Genomic DNA, 15,826 nt, shown 5'->3' on the forward strand with positions numbered 1-15,826 from the left:
AAATACACAGAACTCTTTCATTTCCTTCAGAAATATTAAAAAAAAAAGGGGAAAAAAATGGCCAGTCAGGTATTGCTACACTGGTAATTCTTTTTTTCCCTAATCTAAGATGTGAAAAAAAAAAAAAAAGCTTTCTGCAATATGATAACTTGATCAACCAAAAGTGGTGGTTCTATGTTGACATTTGGGCTTGATGATGTTAAAGGTCTTTTCCAATCTTAATGATTCTATGATTCTGTGAAATATACTAGAAGATGTTGATGATGGTTTTTTTTAATTTTATTTCTCCCTCTTGTGTTTCTCAGTCAATTATTATCCCTGAAGGTTTCCCTAAGGCATAACCACATAGTCATTTTGCGCATCACACTGAGTGTCACCAAGCCTCAGTGCTTGGTGACATGCTTCATCAGCAGTCAGACGTGGATTCCTGCTTCTGCAGCAAGACTGCAAGCGGGGGTTCATTTGGGTACTACCCCATCTGCCCTAGTCCAAATCCAGATCTTGCCAACTGCCGTCAACAGTCATAGAAACTATGGAGTATTTGAGTTCTCCAGCACTGCAGCTCCAGCACTGGGAAAACTGTAAGGTACCAAGCCACTTCAGCCAAAGAAGTGTTTAACCAGTTGAATGTAGAAAGAAAGCTTTGTGTGACTTCACAGAAAATAGCTTGCATTGATTTAAGGAGTGAAAGCTGGCAATTAACACTGCTAAATGTTAGCACGAGGGTGATGAATAGTCTCACTGCAGTTCTAAGGGGAATTTCTCCACTTGGAAAAAAAAATATTCACACCAGAATTTGGCAGGACATTAGAGTTAATCACCACTATTCTTCATACAAATCTTTAATGATCACAAACAGTCAGGACCTCCAATTTACGTCTCATTTACAAGATGGCATCTTTTAGCAGCATGAAGCCTCCCAACATGCTCTCAACTATTAAATGATTAAAGATTTATTCTTGCAGTACCTAGATTTTCTCAATCTAAGCTTACTTACATCTGCTGCAATTACAACATGAAGATGCTTAGCCTGTGCTTACAGAAAAACAAGGATGTGTTTACACTTCATGAGTTTTTTCCTTCAAGAGGCTAAAATTGATCCTAATGAGAGAAAACAGCATCCTGTCCTTTCCTTCTAGCAAAATAGGACAAAAACCACTGTGCTCTGTCGATGAAGCACTCTCCAAAGAAGCAGATGAACAGACCAGATGTACACAGCTTGTCTGATACCTTGCTGCTTCAATAATTTTCATCGCGGTAAATGTTGCTTAATGCTGGTATAATTTGTTGCTCAAAGGAAGCAATTTTTGTTTCCTTTAATGCTGTTATGATGATGCCTGCTCTTTTCCTGAAAGACTCAGGACATCTCCTACCCATGGAGCAGCTTGGAGGTGAATCTGACTTTACAACCCTGAAAGGAAGTGGGCAGCCAGGGACATCTGAGCATGGGGTCACTGTGAAAAGCCATGAAAGCCTGGATAGCTGTGAGCCAGTGCAGTTTGTGCTGTGCATCAGCAGACATCAGCAACTGGCAACTGCTGGGGTAGCTGTCCTGTATTTACTTGGCATGCCGCTCCTTTGTATGGACAGCTCAGTTTGATTAATGGCCACAAGTGGTTGAAATGCTATTTGCATAAAGTACACTTTGCACTAAAAGTAATTTTATGTAGGAGACACACATAGTTTGGAAATGTTGCTTGGAGGGCTATTTTTCTTGGGAAAGAATTTACAATGAAAAGTAAAATTATACATATTAATGTATTTATATCCTCCTTGATCCCAATTTAAGCTCTTTTCAGCTGTTTAAAAACCATCTTGACCCTAACAAAGTCTTCCATTTCTGTTCATGGCATGAAGATTTTTAAGAAAATTCTAGTCTGAGGAGCTGACTAATTTTCTGGTTTGGACAACTCACCTGCTAGGCTCAGGACTTGTTCAGTCCATAAGATCCCTTAGAGTTTGCCTGTCACAGCACAGAAACAGTTTTTGATGCTGACAAAATTAGTAAAACTAACTCCCAAAATGAATCAATTAGTTAACATTCTTATGGGTCATTTTTTTTAATATCTTTTGCAGACTGTTGCATCTTTTCTATCCTCCGTCTTGGTTGGAAGGCCCTTTTTTGAGCAAGATTATCCCATCAAAATTAAACCTGTATCTTATATGTACTTACTAGATATAAAAATGCATTAAATTTTGCAATATAAATATTTACTAAACATATACCTAATTACACCTACTTATAGTTCAGTACAATGACCTTTCCCTCTCTTCTGTGTTCTTGCAATATAATGTTGTTAAAAGAGGCATAGGTGAGCATGAGAGAGGAAACACTTATTTAAGAAAGGGCAGCAATTTGTTAAAGCTTTCTTTGCCACACACGAGTGCAACAACTCTCCCTTGACACATTATTTGCACTAATTAGACTCTCATCTGTAGTGGCTTCACCCTAGCTGAATGCCAGGCACACACCAAAGCCTCTCTATCACTCTGCAGTTTGATAGGGGAGAGAAAATATACTGAGAGATTCATGGGTTGAGATAAGGACCAGGAGAGATCACTCACAAACGTCAACATGGGAAAAACAGGCTAGAATTAGAGATATTTATTGAATTTATTACTAACAAAATCAGATGAGGATGATGGGAAATAAAACAAATCTTAAAACCAATTTCCACTCGCCCCTCCCTTATTTCCAGCTCAACCTCCTGATGCAGCAGGTAGATATGTCATAGATGTTATGGTGAGTTCATCATGTTCTTTCTCACTTTAGTCAGAGAGAGAAATCCCTCCCCTGCTCTAAAATGGGATCTCTCCCACAGGAGACAGTGCATGACTGGGTGTGTAGGGACTTGTTTGTACTCATTAAGTGGGAGAATTCACCCCAAAATTAGAGGTGAGTGCATTGACCTGCAAAGAACCAATTTTGCTAATGTGCAGTCTTGTCAAAGAGTATTTCTGAGCAATGTAAAAGTCCCACAGTTCCATATACACAGCCTCGGCCTCTATACACTATCAGAATGCAGAACAAATGAAATCTAATAAAGTACATAATACTCAAATAAAGTATTGCTGCCACATGAATTAACTCAGTCAGAAACACAAGCTCAAATAGTGCTGTTTGGGTCATTTGAGATCTCTCGTATGAAATATTATTTTCCCTGCTATTAACCAGTATTTACTTTAGTGCTTTTGTGTGCACCAGATTAACGACAAGAGAATGATAAATACAAATGTTATCTTAAAAGATTTATCTCTTCCCCATATAAGAGCCAAGAACTTCAAAGTTAATACAAGCTTGTTAATCTGTCAAATATAGGCTTGCACTTTTCCCCATTTGCAGAAGAAGAGCACTGTCGCATATTAAGATATGGGGTTTATCTGGCTTTCCTAAAGTATCGAGAGAATAGTTCCGATATATAAATAGCATTTTCTGTACAAATAGTGGTCATTCATTGGTTCATTTCCCAAAAAAGATAACTCCTATAGCTCCCTGATATGCTTAACAGGTGCTTCTTTAAGCACACCTCCCTCTTTCATCATTCACTAACCTTCAATAAATCAAAATAATTTAGAATGCAAGTTCTGCTCTCAGAAATCTGCTGCTGTAACAGAAAGTTTCAACGTGATGGGGCAAAATTTTGTTAACTGCAGTGCAACAACGTGAATCGCCAAATTTGAAATGAATGAGCCTTGTAATGCTTCAGGCTTAACATTTTAGTGGCTGAAGTATTTGACACTACATGCATTTTGAGTTTCTATAATCCTGTAGTTATCCTGACAGCAGAGAAATCTCTGCTCAATAACAGTAACTGCACCGAGGAAATTATTAAAATACACTGTACATACACAGGAAGGAAATTTAGCTTCACAACTGGAGCTCTGTATTACATACCTGTAACATGAAATCAGCTTTTAGGTGACCCAATTATTCTATATTTTTTCCACTAAGATCCTCAACAGCTTTCATGTTTAAATATCTCAGTCCACTGAGAAAAGAGAAGGATAAGATTGAGTTTTCTTTCAGACACGCTAATTCCCGAGAGGAACAGGTATACATTGGTGTTAGAGCTGGCATAAATGAAAGCCCCATAAGGCAAATAAATTCTACAAAGAACAGAAATTATTTTGTTTAAAGAATAACTGTGTTGTTTCCCTCAGTTCTGAAACTTACACAAAGCTCAGCTCTTTTCTGTTCCCCCATGAAATTAATTTAGCCCACAGTTTCTCTAGGCAATACCATTCAATTGATGTTAAATTTGTTTTTAAGGACAAAACAGAATTGTACCACCTTAAAAATGCCCGAAGCACAGTTAAAATTATTAACATTTTTGTCTTCAGCACAAGTGTGGAGTAACAGAAACACTTTTATACCCATAGGTGGTGTTTGGATTTGGAGTATAATACCTAAATCCCAGCTAAAGTCAAGGAAGTGTCTGAAGTACCTAAGGCAATGCTGTAGCTGTACCAAGCTACAGTCAGAGTAGAAGACCATCCACATTCAAAGGAGGATTCAGCCCATCTATTCTTTCTGCTGATTTCAGAGGGAATCTAGAGGAACTGCATGCCAATAGGAGATATCTCAGTTTTTGCAGCTACTGCTGTTTTCATCTTCAGAAAAAGCTCTTGGTATTGAAGTTGTGCAGATGTGATCATCAAAGGTCCAAAGCTGAGATTGTCTAACAATGATAAGATCAAGATCTGGTGAGAAGGTTCCCTTAGGTTACATTTAGGTGGATAGGTAAGGGGGAAGAAAGAGCAACTCCCTTCAAGTTGCATAATCTGCCTTTTTCCCATTCTTAATAAAAATATTCTTTATCACATGGCTTTTAAAGACCTAAAGCAAACAAAGCATGTGGCAAGCATAAATCTATTTACATGTATTTTAGCTCTCTCCAGTATGCTAAAACCACTCCTATTTTGTCTAACAGTATGTTAATAGGGAGACCTAAAAATAATTATTTATTTCCCCAAATAAAATTAGTCCTCTGTATTTTGTTTCTGCTTTTTCCTAAACAAAGCTTTTCTGAGTGCGCTATACCAACACTAAAAATGAGGGCACTCTACACTGTGGAACATCTCCGATGGTGTAATGGGGATTTACTTCCTGTTTCATTGTACTTAATCACTCATAGTTTGAAGGCATCACATATGGAAAAAATTGTGAAATGTCAGATACAGTGTAATTAATCCACAACACAAAAATTCCAGCATTATTTTCACACAGGATAAAATACCAGAAGAAATAATAATAATAATAATAATAATAACAATAATAATAATAATAATAACAACAGTAATAGATCTACCAACTCCAGGCAGAAAGGAACATAATAGGAATTGTCCCTGCTCACCTGCTCTGAGAATCGAAACTTTGCATGGTGGCTGATATTGGACGGATTACATGAGGAAAGAGAAGAAAAGGCTACTAAAATAACATCCAGATAAGCAAATAATAAAAGGAATACTATCAAAGACATAGCAACAGAAACATTTCCCTTGAATGTACATACATGGAGAAATGCCAGTAGAAAGTAAGAGCACTGGGCTTTGATCCAAGACAATTTTATTGTTATAGCTGAGCCTCCTGTTTTTATTCATGAAGAAAAGTGATGGCTACTCTTTCATTTATATATTCTTGATGGGTTTTGCCTGATGATTTACCTGCACAGATGGACCTCACAAGTGTATAAACTACTTCTGTGCTGAGCAATAGACCAGGAAGCCTCAGAGCCTTTAGATTTTTTCTAGAGTCCTCTTTGAGTACTGGAGGCTCAATTGTATCTCGTCAGCAGCTGCTTTTCCCCCACATACTGCTAACAGTGTAATAAATAAGCACTGGCTCATAACTGCTATTGCATAGAACCATTATGAATCAAATCAGTGGAGGTGATTATCCTCCTCCACCCACCACTTGTGACACCTTACCAGGAACTGCTGCATCCAGTGGTGGTGTCCCAACACAAGAAGGACATGGATCTGTTGGAACAAGTTCAGAGCAGGGCATGAAGGTGCTCAGAGGGCTGGGACACCTCTGCAATGGAGAAAAACTGAGAGAGTTGGGATTGTTTAGCCTGGAGAAGTCTCCAGAGAGACCTTAAAGTACCTTCTAGTACGTAAGGGGGTTAAAATAGGGCTGGAGAGGGACTTTTACAAGGATGTGTAGTGACAGGAAAAGTGAGAATGGCTGTAAACTTATGCAATAGGTTTAGACTAAATAAAAGGTAGAAATTATTTATTGTGAAGGTGATGAGGCACTGGCACAGGTAGCCCAAGGAAGCTGTTTCTGCCCCACCCCTGGAAGTGTTCAAAGCCAGGTTGGATGGGGCTCTGAGCAACCTGGTCTATTTGAAGATGTCCCTGCCCATGGCAAGGGGCTTGAAACAAAATAATTTTCTAATCCAAAGCATTCTATATTTATAGGAATAATTATTTGGAAAATATGCAATTCTAAAATATATTGGACATTTAACCAGCGTTAAAAAGTTTTGAATGGGATGTATTTGAACTGAGTCACTTATTTTTCAGCTGTTCACAAAATCAATTATATTTCCAATGCCTGAAGAGATTCCACCAAGCTACTTTTTAGGTCCCAAAACTAACCGTGCAATTTCAATTATTAAATTAGAATAAATGCTTAGGATACAAATTAATAAATCGCAGAAAAATAACCCAGACCACTTGAGTCTCTGGAAATTCTTGGTGCACATAGAGAATATTTGATCGGGCCCCAGAACAATTAACATCACAACTCCCAAATCAACACAGAAACTTCTCAGAAGGAAATATACAGCTGGCAATATTTGTGCCAGCATCTTTTTGCGCCTGCTGACTCTTTGTAGCTTTACTGTTTTTGTATATAATTTTCATTAAGTCGCATAAAAGGAAACCTGTCAACCAGATATATTTTCACCTTAAATTCCCTTTTTGTTCACAACGCCTACACTGCACACAAAGACCATCACATATGACTTACTAGTCATCTCCTCACTGGCAGCAGTAAGGAGACCTGGATACTTTTATGCTCTGGACCAGGGCATATCTCCTATCCAGTTGCCTATCACCACAGTTTTCAGTGTAGACAGTTGCTGTTCGTCTGGTGATTTCTCGAAGAGTACTCTTTGACCTTAACAGAGAGGCAAAAGTCACAAGCACTGATCTTAGATGCTGTGCTGGCTTATTAACAATTTTATTTAAATTTTATTCATAGTTTACAGAGGTTAAACTTAGTAGGAATACCAGTCCCCACTTATCCTATTCCTCCCCACCCCGCCTCTCAGGGGAGCTCGATCAGAGTAAAGTCATACCAAAGGGCAGCAGTAAACAAATTCAAAGAGCATACACTGATTTTTCTTGCTGAAACAATGTCATAGCTTGAGCTGCAGCAGTGCTTTATGGAAAAAAACTGTTGTATTTCACTCATATCTGCTAAATCCTTACAGCTGTGAGGCAAGCTGTTAACACTCTAGCATCCTTCATCTTAAGCCAAGACACAGACATCAATTTGAGGACTAACACAGTTTAATATTGGTCATTTGTAAGAGCATGAATATTTACAGGTATTTCAGTCTCAACTCTGCACTAATTTGGGGAAAAAGTATTAAATATTAAAAAATAAAAGAATCCCGTGGTGGATTTTCTTGCTAGGACTGGACTGGATTTCACAAGTGTTTTACAGCTATGATTTTACCTGACAAGATAGCTAGATGGTGCTAAAACATACTTGTTGCAATACAGTTTTACTGCAGGTTACATGTTTTGAAATACAACGTTGTATCTCTATGATTGCCTATAGCTACAATATTTGTGTACACTTTCCTCCAGCAACTTCCTGAAAAAGTTCCTTGTGAGTCTGGAAAACATTTTTATTTTTACACTAAAAATGAGATATTTGAGATAGAGAAATAGAAGGACTATGATCAATCAAGAGATTTCATGAGTCACAGATGAGTATGTTAGCCACAGGATACTGTGCCCTTTACAGAATTTGCCCACTACTGAAACACAGCTTCTTCTGGCACAAAATCCTTCAGGTTAACCACAAACCATGTTAAATAAAAATTTACATCTGAGTAAATTGGAAATTCAGGAATTAAATGTATTGCATGCTGTACCAATCTAGTAATCTGAAATATATAGTAACAAATTTATGAGAATTTTATGAGTAATAAATATGTATTAAAATAAAAAATAGCCACAGATAAAAAATATAACAAAAAATCTTGCCTTTTGTAATTCCGTATTTATTTAAGAGAGAAGTGGAGAATGAGTTTGTAAAGAAACTGAGATCAATTACAGATAACATTGTCTTTTCATTGTTAACCTTTTCTTGTTGAAATTTTCCCAGGGAAGTAAATGAGTTTAATTTTTTCACATTACAGGCTTTCATGCAGAAGACTGCTTACAATGTAAATTAAATAATTAACCTGAAAGTAGAAATATTTGAAGCAACCAAAAAAAATGTATTTACATACACTGCATTCATGTTTGTCGGAAAAATTCTTTGCTAAACACATAGCAATCTGCTGGTCATGGCCAGTAAATTAGATCAGTCTCATTACTTACATCACCTTCAACTGCAAAACTCCTCTATATTAATGCATTAAGCCCATTTTCTTTTTTTAGTATTTTAAAATGTGTTTTGTCATAAACAGATAAACAGGAACATTAAAAAATTGTATTTAAGCAAACTTTTGAGAGTATCTTGTATAACTGAGCAAATCTTCCAAAGCTGATCTAGGGTGTACAGCATTGAAAAACAGCTCAAGTGGCTTGCTCTGAGCAGAGATCTTCTCCATGTGTGATTCCTACCTGCCACTGTTTGGAGTTACAACAGATTGTCTGGAAATTCATGAATGTGCATATTCCACACAACTGTTTTCTACAGACCTCCCCATTTTAGGTAGGGGTTGGAGGTGTAAGATGTAAGAGAAATTTGTTTATGCTGAGTAACCTATTGAGCTAGGCGGTGAAGAGGCTCGCACAGTGATCCATGTGAAAGTTGGAAGTCATTCTCTGGAAGCTGCACAAAGCTGTCATTTTGAGCAAGGTCTTCTTTTCTCTGGTTGTACTATTTGTTTTTTCAACAATAGACAAGATTTTATTGATTCCTCAAAGTCTGCAATGCCACCTTGCCAGACTCTTAATTCTTGAAAGAAATACCCATTTTCAGAAAGAATATGTTTATAGTGAGCTGATCTCTGTACCAATCTGCCAAGCTGGGGCTGGAGCAGCTGGCTTGTGGAAGACTAGCTAAGGAATTAAACATATTGTCCTAATTCACATAGGCAGTTTGGCTGCTATATACCCAACTCTGAGGGAAGAACCCCTTCCAGAGATAGTTCCTTCTCCCTGTATTTTGTGGTTTCAGTCTTTTACTTGCCTGAAGTGCAAAGCTGGTGCACTTCATTGCAGCAACTCTCTTGAATCTGCTCATGTTCTTCTTTGTGATTCTGAGGATCTGCCAAATGCATTCTTGTGCATCTCATTCAGTGTAAGCACTAGAGCTACCAGTGACCTGGACCACTTCCTCAGAGCTCACACAGATGCAGGAGGGGAGAAAAGCACACAGCACAGCAAACTGATGAGGGAGGACTTGCTATTGCTGTCTCCTAATAAAATGTGAATTTCTCTGTCTTATTTATCTTGCTCTTCACACACACTAGTACCTGTGAAGATGAAAGGGTTTAAAACCAAGAGAGAAGGGGACACAGTAATATCTACACCACCTAGTGAAGAGTTTTCTTTTGTGTAGTGGCTAATAACAGATGTTTTAGGGGAAGATGCCAGAGTGGAAATTACTAAAGTTTTCCCATTAGGAAATGCCTGTGTTATGTTTCAGACCACTGTGTGGCTTTGTTGTTCTTGTCATTTTCCTTGGTTTAAAGTTCCTGTTTCACTTTACAATAAAAAATTGTCCCAGTCTTTAAAGTGACCTGTTCAACTCTGCAGGTCTCTGGACATTTTCCTATAGCTGGGTACAGGCAGCTGCTTCCCAAGTCCATCTACTCTGCTTGCCGGAGATGTATGAACCAGATCCAAGCCTGAGACCTTTCAAACACGCATAATGACCTTGCTGTCTCAGCAGGGCTCATTAGCATTGCTACTGCCTGGCTGCTGGACCAGAATGGCTTTGTGCCTGGCCAGGCTGGATGATGGACGAGCAGAGTGCCTCAATTTGTACAAAACAACAGGTAAAGTTCTTTTGCTTTCCCCTACGGAGCAGATATTTTCTTTCATGTGTGCTGAGAAATGCCACCCTCAGGGCAGAAAGCACGGCTAACTAATAAAATACAGGGAATTTTTCAGCTAGGGTATCCTCTTGATCATCTGAATTTTGAACAGAAGAGCCTAGAAATACAGATGAGGATTTCTCTTTTCAGTGCCTTGAGGGCTTCAGGCTATGGATTTGAAAAGGCAATTTCCACAGGTGATGAAATGCTCTCCTTGTCAAAACAAGACTTTTTATCCCACAGGTGATTAGCTGGCAATTTGGCTAGCAGATGGTGAGTGATAGGATCTCACAAATCAGCAAATCCTGCCTTTCTCCCAGTCCACACCTGTTTTAGTGTCACCATGATGAGTGCTGAACCATAATGTGATTAAATTTAAATGCCTCCCTCAGGTGCTTAGGAAAAAAAATTTAAAAAAGGGAAAAACATCACAATTTTGGAGAAGTAATGCTCTGGATTAGAAAGAAGCAAATTAAGCTGAAGGAAAACAGCATCTTGGCTTTTTAAAAGTTCATTTGCTCCTGCTGTTAATACCTTACCAAAAGCCACATCAGCCTGGGTTTCTGACACCTCAGTTGGTGACGTTTTAAAAGATTGCGATATTGGATGGATTATAAATTGCAATTTTTCTGCTTTCATATGAGTTTGCCCCTAGCAAGAAAGGAAGGACACGAGTCCTTTTGCTCTTTAGAAAATGAGCAGCAAATAGGATCCTGTTTTCCAAACATTTACATAGCTCTCAGGTTTTTTCCTGTTAAGGATTTGTTTTGAAAAGAATCAAAGTCAGATGTTGGGGTTGGGTTGTTTTTTTTTCTGTAGACATTAACATTTTATTCCAAACTGCAAATTGTAACAGCACAAAAAAATGCCTATCATTGAGTAACATACAAATTTTATGTCATCTGCATGGCTTTCTCTACACCTGTTTCTTAAAAGCATATGGACTTGGAAGAGACCTTAGCAGCCAAATCCTACCAGCGTACTTAGCAGATCTCAGTTACTTTACCTGCTCATAACACGGTCTTATTTATTAATGAAGAACCTTTAAAGCATTTTATATTTATGATAAACAATTAAATAAGTGGTTGTCATGTTTCATTATGGATCTATTTTATTTACCTGGAAAGGTTGTGTCTATGAAATGTAAAGGATTGGAATATCAACAAAAGTTTGAGTAAAAGAGCACAAAAATACACAATCTTTTTCTTCCTAAGCAAATCCAGCTAGTCTGTTATCCTCTGCTCTTCTGATTTCATTACAGAGATATCAGAGGAATTACAGTGATATTAGATTGGAGTAGCCAAGTGGTGAATTAGGTCCTGTTCATTTCATTACAGAAACATAAAGCAGATGCCACGTACATATGGGTTTCTGATAAGAAAGAAATTACACATTCTAGTAATTTAAAAATGCCTAACTGGAGAAAGTAGTGCCATATTTATTTCCCATCAGTAATACCTACAGACGACTGATATTTGAGAAATAAAAATTAAAATTTGCCATCATTGCTTACTGTGATTTATATCATCTTACTTTCAGGTGATGTTGTGCTGCTTTTGGTTAGGACACAGCATGAAAACATGTTCCAACTGGAATAATTTACTCAGCTTTCAGGTCAGCTCAATGTTGGACTTTTGTGTATGTGCAAATTCAGTTGCCCCTTCATATTTGTCCATATGTGCAAATGAATTCTCCTCCAGCTTTGACAGGAATCATACCTAAACTTGTAGGACAGAAACTGTAGAATTCCTGCTTGTCAAATCTCAGGTCATCTCCTCAGTGTCCCCCATCCCTCTTTTGTTCTTGCTGCTTTTTTGTCCTTTGGATTTCAATGTATCTCCTATCATTCCATCACTGTGCCAAAAGCTTACAAGCTTCATCTCCTGACTTTACAATTTTAATCACTGGATTGTCCTTAGAATTCAAGGCTTTTTTCTCCTATCTGTGTTTTGCAAATTTTATCATATTTTTGTGTTTTCACAATTCTCATTAGTATTTTTATTCCAAGGTCTTTCTAATTTACTTTCTGAATATTCCAGTCTGGAGGAAGATGTATGAACTCCATGAGGCAAGTGGCTGCATTTTCTTCACCTGAAATTTATTCAAACACTATGACACCTCTGTGACTAGAAGGATAAGGGAAGGTCAAGATAAACAATGATGTCTAAGAACAAGAGTAGAACTCTTTATGTGAGGTCATTTGACTGGAGAGTGGCAGATAAGTAAAATCTTTTCATAGTGAAAGAATCATTAAAATTGTTATAGAATCATTTTTATAGATGTCTGTCTAAATATTTGTAAAATGCTCAGTGAACAAATTGTCTGATAGAAATGAATAAGCAAATAACTCGGTTGCTTGGAAATTTTACATCAATGAAAAATGCAATTTCTATATGCCAATGATTTTCCATTTAAAAAATGCCTGTAAAATTGGCATTTTCAACAAGAAAAAAAATTGAAAGTTCTGTTTATTAAGACAATTGAAATATTTTTAATATTTTGAATGGGTAAATAAATGGGCTGAGTAGATAATTACCAGAAGCATGGTCTACTTATCTGAAACTCAAGATGAGGTAATTAGTAGAGTAAAGATAGTATTTTTTTCTAGAGTTTAAAATGGGTGAAGAGTGGAGAGGAAAAAGTGTCTCATATCTTTGTCTGATTTGCTTGGCTGAACTGTCTGAAGAAGGCACAACAACAAGTTCTGTACTTTCATGCTTTTTTGTCCTCTTTCACACAAGCCCCAGGAATACAGAAAAAAGCCTTGTAACCTCTGGAGAACATCACACCTGGAAACTTTTACCCAGGTTTTTCTTCATCTATAACTACCGTGTATTGCCCATACTTTCTTAAACTGTCACTTTGAAGCATAAAACAAAGTAGAAAATAGTTTATGGGATAGTTAAGGGAGCTTTGAAAGTCCATCAAGGACAGACTCTTTCTGCTGCTGTCCCAAGTCAGCTGGGTGGCAGCCACATCTAGAAACAATGTCTGCAACAGCATGATGCTCAAGCAAATTCATTATCTCGGCAAAATAAATTAGTCCAAACACAGTTTTCAAATAAGACATCTATACTGTATTTTAGTGGCTGAACTGAATTTATCTGCAGGGGGAAACTGGCTATTGTGTAAGTATTGGTTAAACTAAGTATGCATTCCTCTGCCTTAAGCCACTAATTTCCTGGTGAGAGAAGCCTGAAAACAAATACATTTTGCCATGGATACAATGGCATTCATGGCCACCCAATTTTATTTATGTAGACCCCTGGGAGAACCTTTCTGATGGTTATTTCTATCCAGCACAAACATCAGCTGTGCCCACACCCACCACCAAGGCAGGCTATCCAGAGCACTGTAGGAAACACACACCAGAGCATGATATATGCTCTGCTTGTGCTTGGAGACCACACCAGGTACAAAATATCACAGCTGTTAAATGCCTGCCAGATTTACAAAGCCTTCTTCACCCCTGCTCTAATGATTCTTAAAGATTCTTTATCACATCCTGGTTCAGGGTTATTGTTAATTGTCATGCAATTAGCACAGTATCTTCTGGTTAGCTTGAAATGCTGGCAGAAAAAGATCACATCTGCCTGAAGCTGCTGTGCACAGTCATACCTGGGAGGAAAGGAAGCTGTCTTACAGTCAACACCATTCATATTTTCTCCCATTGGCATGCAACTCCAGCACGTCATGGAAGGCATGTAGCTGCTTTCCAAAAATATTGAATCCTGGAGCACTTTGGCTGGGAAGAGACATTAAAGATCATCTCATTCCAACCCTCCTGCCATGGGCAGGGATGTAATCTAGTAGATCAGGTTGCTTATCAACTCCATCCAACCTGTTCTTGAACACTTCCAGAGATGGGGCATCCACAGCTTCTGTGGGCACCTCTTCCAGAGCCCCACCAGCCTTACAATGAAGAATTTCTTTCTAACATGCAATCTAAACCTACCCTCTTTCACTTTAAAACTTTCCCTTTACCTTCCACTATTCGCCTTGGAAAAAAAGTCACTCTTTATTTATAAATCCCCTTTTACTCTTTCTTTCTCAGCCTAGTGTTCATCCTGCACTCCTTTACCAAACAGACTTCTCCCTGCAGCAGATGGTAACAAGTAGTGTCCAATGAGTTACATGGTAATCATCAGGAGAGGAGGCGAGAGAGGCTTGTCATGTCCAGAGGCCACAGCTGCAAAACATTTTTCTATCAAGTGCACACAGAGATGTGGGAGGGAAATGCCTCTTTCCTTATCCCACATTGGGTAATCTTTGAGCAAAATAAAGCCTTGTTGACAGCTCAGCAACCTGCCCTTGTCTTAGCATTTTGTTTCAGTAAACCAGTTATTTACCGTGTTTGTATAGACAGATCAGTTGTTTTGGGTTTTTTTCTTGATAATAAATACACAAAATAGCACTGCCTCATCAATCTGTCTAAGTCTCCTCATCCTGCTTTCTGCTCCACAATGACCTTTTCAAGCTGACTGAATAATGTGTCCCTTACATGATTTGTAACAGATACAGATTGCTTACCTTCCCTTTCTGCTTGATGACATACTGATTAATAGCACCATGAGAACTAGCTCCTTGTGATCAATTAATCATCCGTCATAATTGTTCAGTAGCTAAACAATTATTAATTTTGGGTGCTTGTGATAGTGAAGGTTGACAATGTTAGAAAGGAGAACACGTTCCCTTTGCTTCACCAGGGACCTGAGTCTAAAAATCTCATAGAAATAGAGATGTGTCAAGGCATTTATCCTTCTGTACTTTGGATTGTAATAATTCCTTTCAGGGAATCCATCAAAGTATTCACTAAACGTCAGTTGCTGAGGGAACCTGATAATGGAAAAGCAATGCCTTTCTTGAGCACACATTAAAAGCCTGAAGGCTGGGCCAGACAGCCCAGTTCTGCTCATGAATTGTAGGATTCATAGGTAAAATTGTTCATCTTCACCCACTATTTAATGACCTATGTGCAGAGAATTAAGCAGATTTATTATCTCCTGCTAGCTATCAGTGAACATAGATAAGTACTTGAAAACCTAACTCCTCAGAGGTAAAAAAGGTGAAGCAGGGCTTCACAGAGCCCCCTACTTCGACACTAAGCTCTTGGCACATAGGGGATCTCTCTGAGACTGTGGAGGACTCAGTGACCCTCTCTTTTTCCCTTTAGATCTCTAGTTTGAGTTGCCACTGGAAAGCATGTTAGGGAGTTCATAACAAAGGAGAAATCTGATTCAGCATCATTATAAACCCAAGTGCTCAGAAGACAATTGAGCAGTGCAGTATTAATTAACTGAGAAGCATGACATGGAAAACTGACTTTGTCACTTTTTGCTAACTCTTAAAAACCAAACCTATATAACTGTTTGTAGTACTATGTAGATATAATGATATCTGATACCACGCCTGAAAGGTTAAACCCCCCTAAATGATTTCTATGTAGAGAGATTTTACATTTTAAAGTTTCCTTCAGAACTAGTAAAAGCCAAAGCTACTTCTCCAATCCTCTGATTAATGTTAAAAATCTTAAACAAACCTAAGCACAAAACAAACCTAAAATTTGTCTAATAGGAAAAAATTCATTACACCAT

Source organism: Ammospiza caudacuta, chromosome 2, assembly GCF_027887145.1.
Source record: "Ammospiza caudacuta isolate bAmmCau1 chromosome 2, bAmmCau1.pri, whole genome shotgun sequence".
Taxonomy (NCBI): domain Eukaryota; kingdom Metazoa; phylum Chordata; class Aves; order Passeriformes; family Passerellidae; genus Ammospiza; species Ammospiza caudacuta.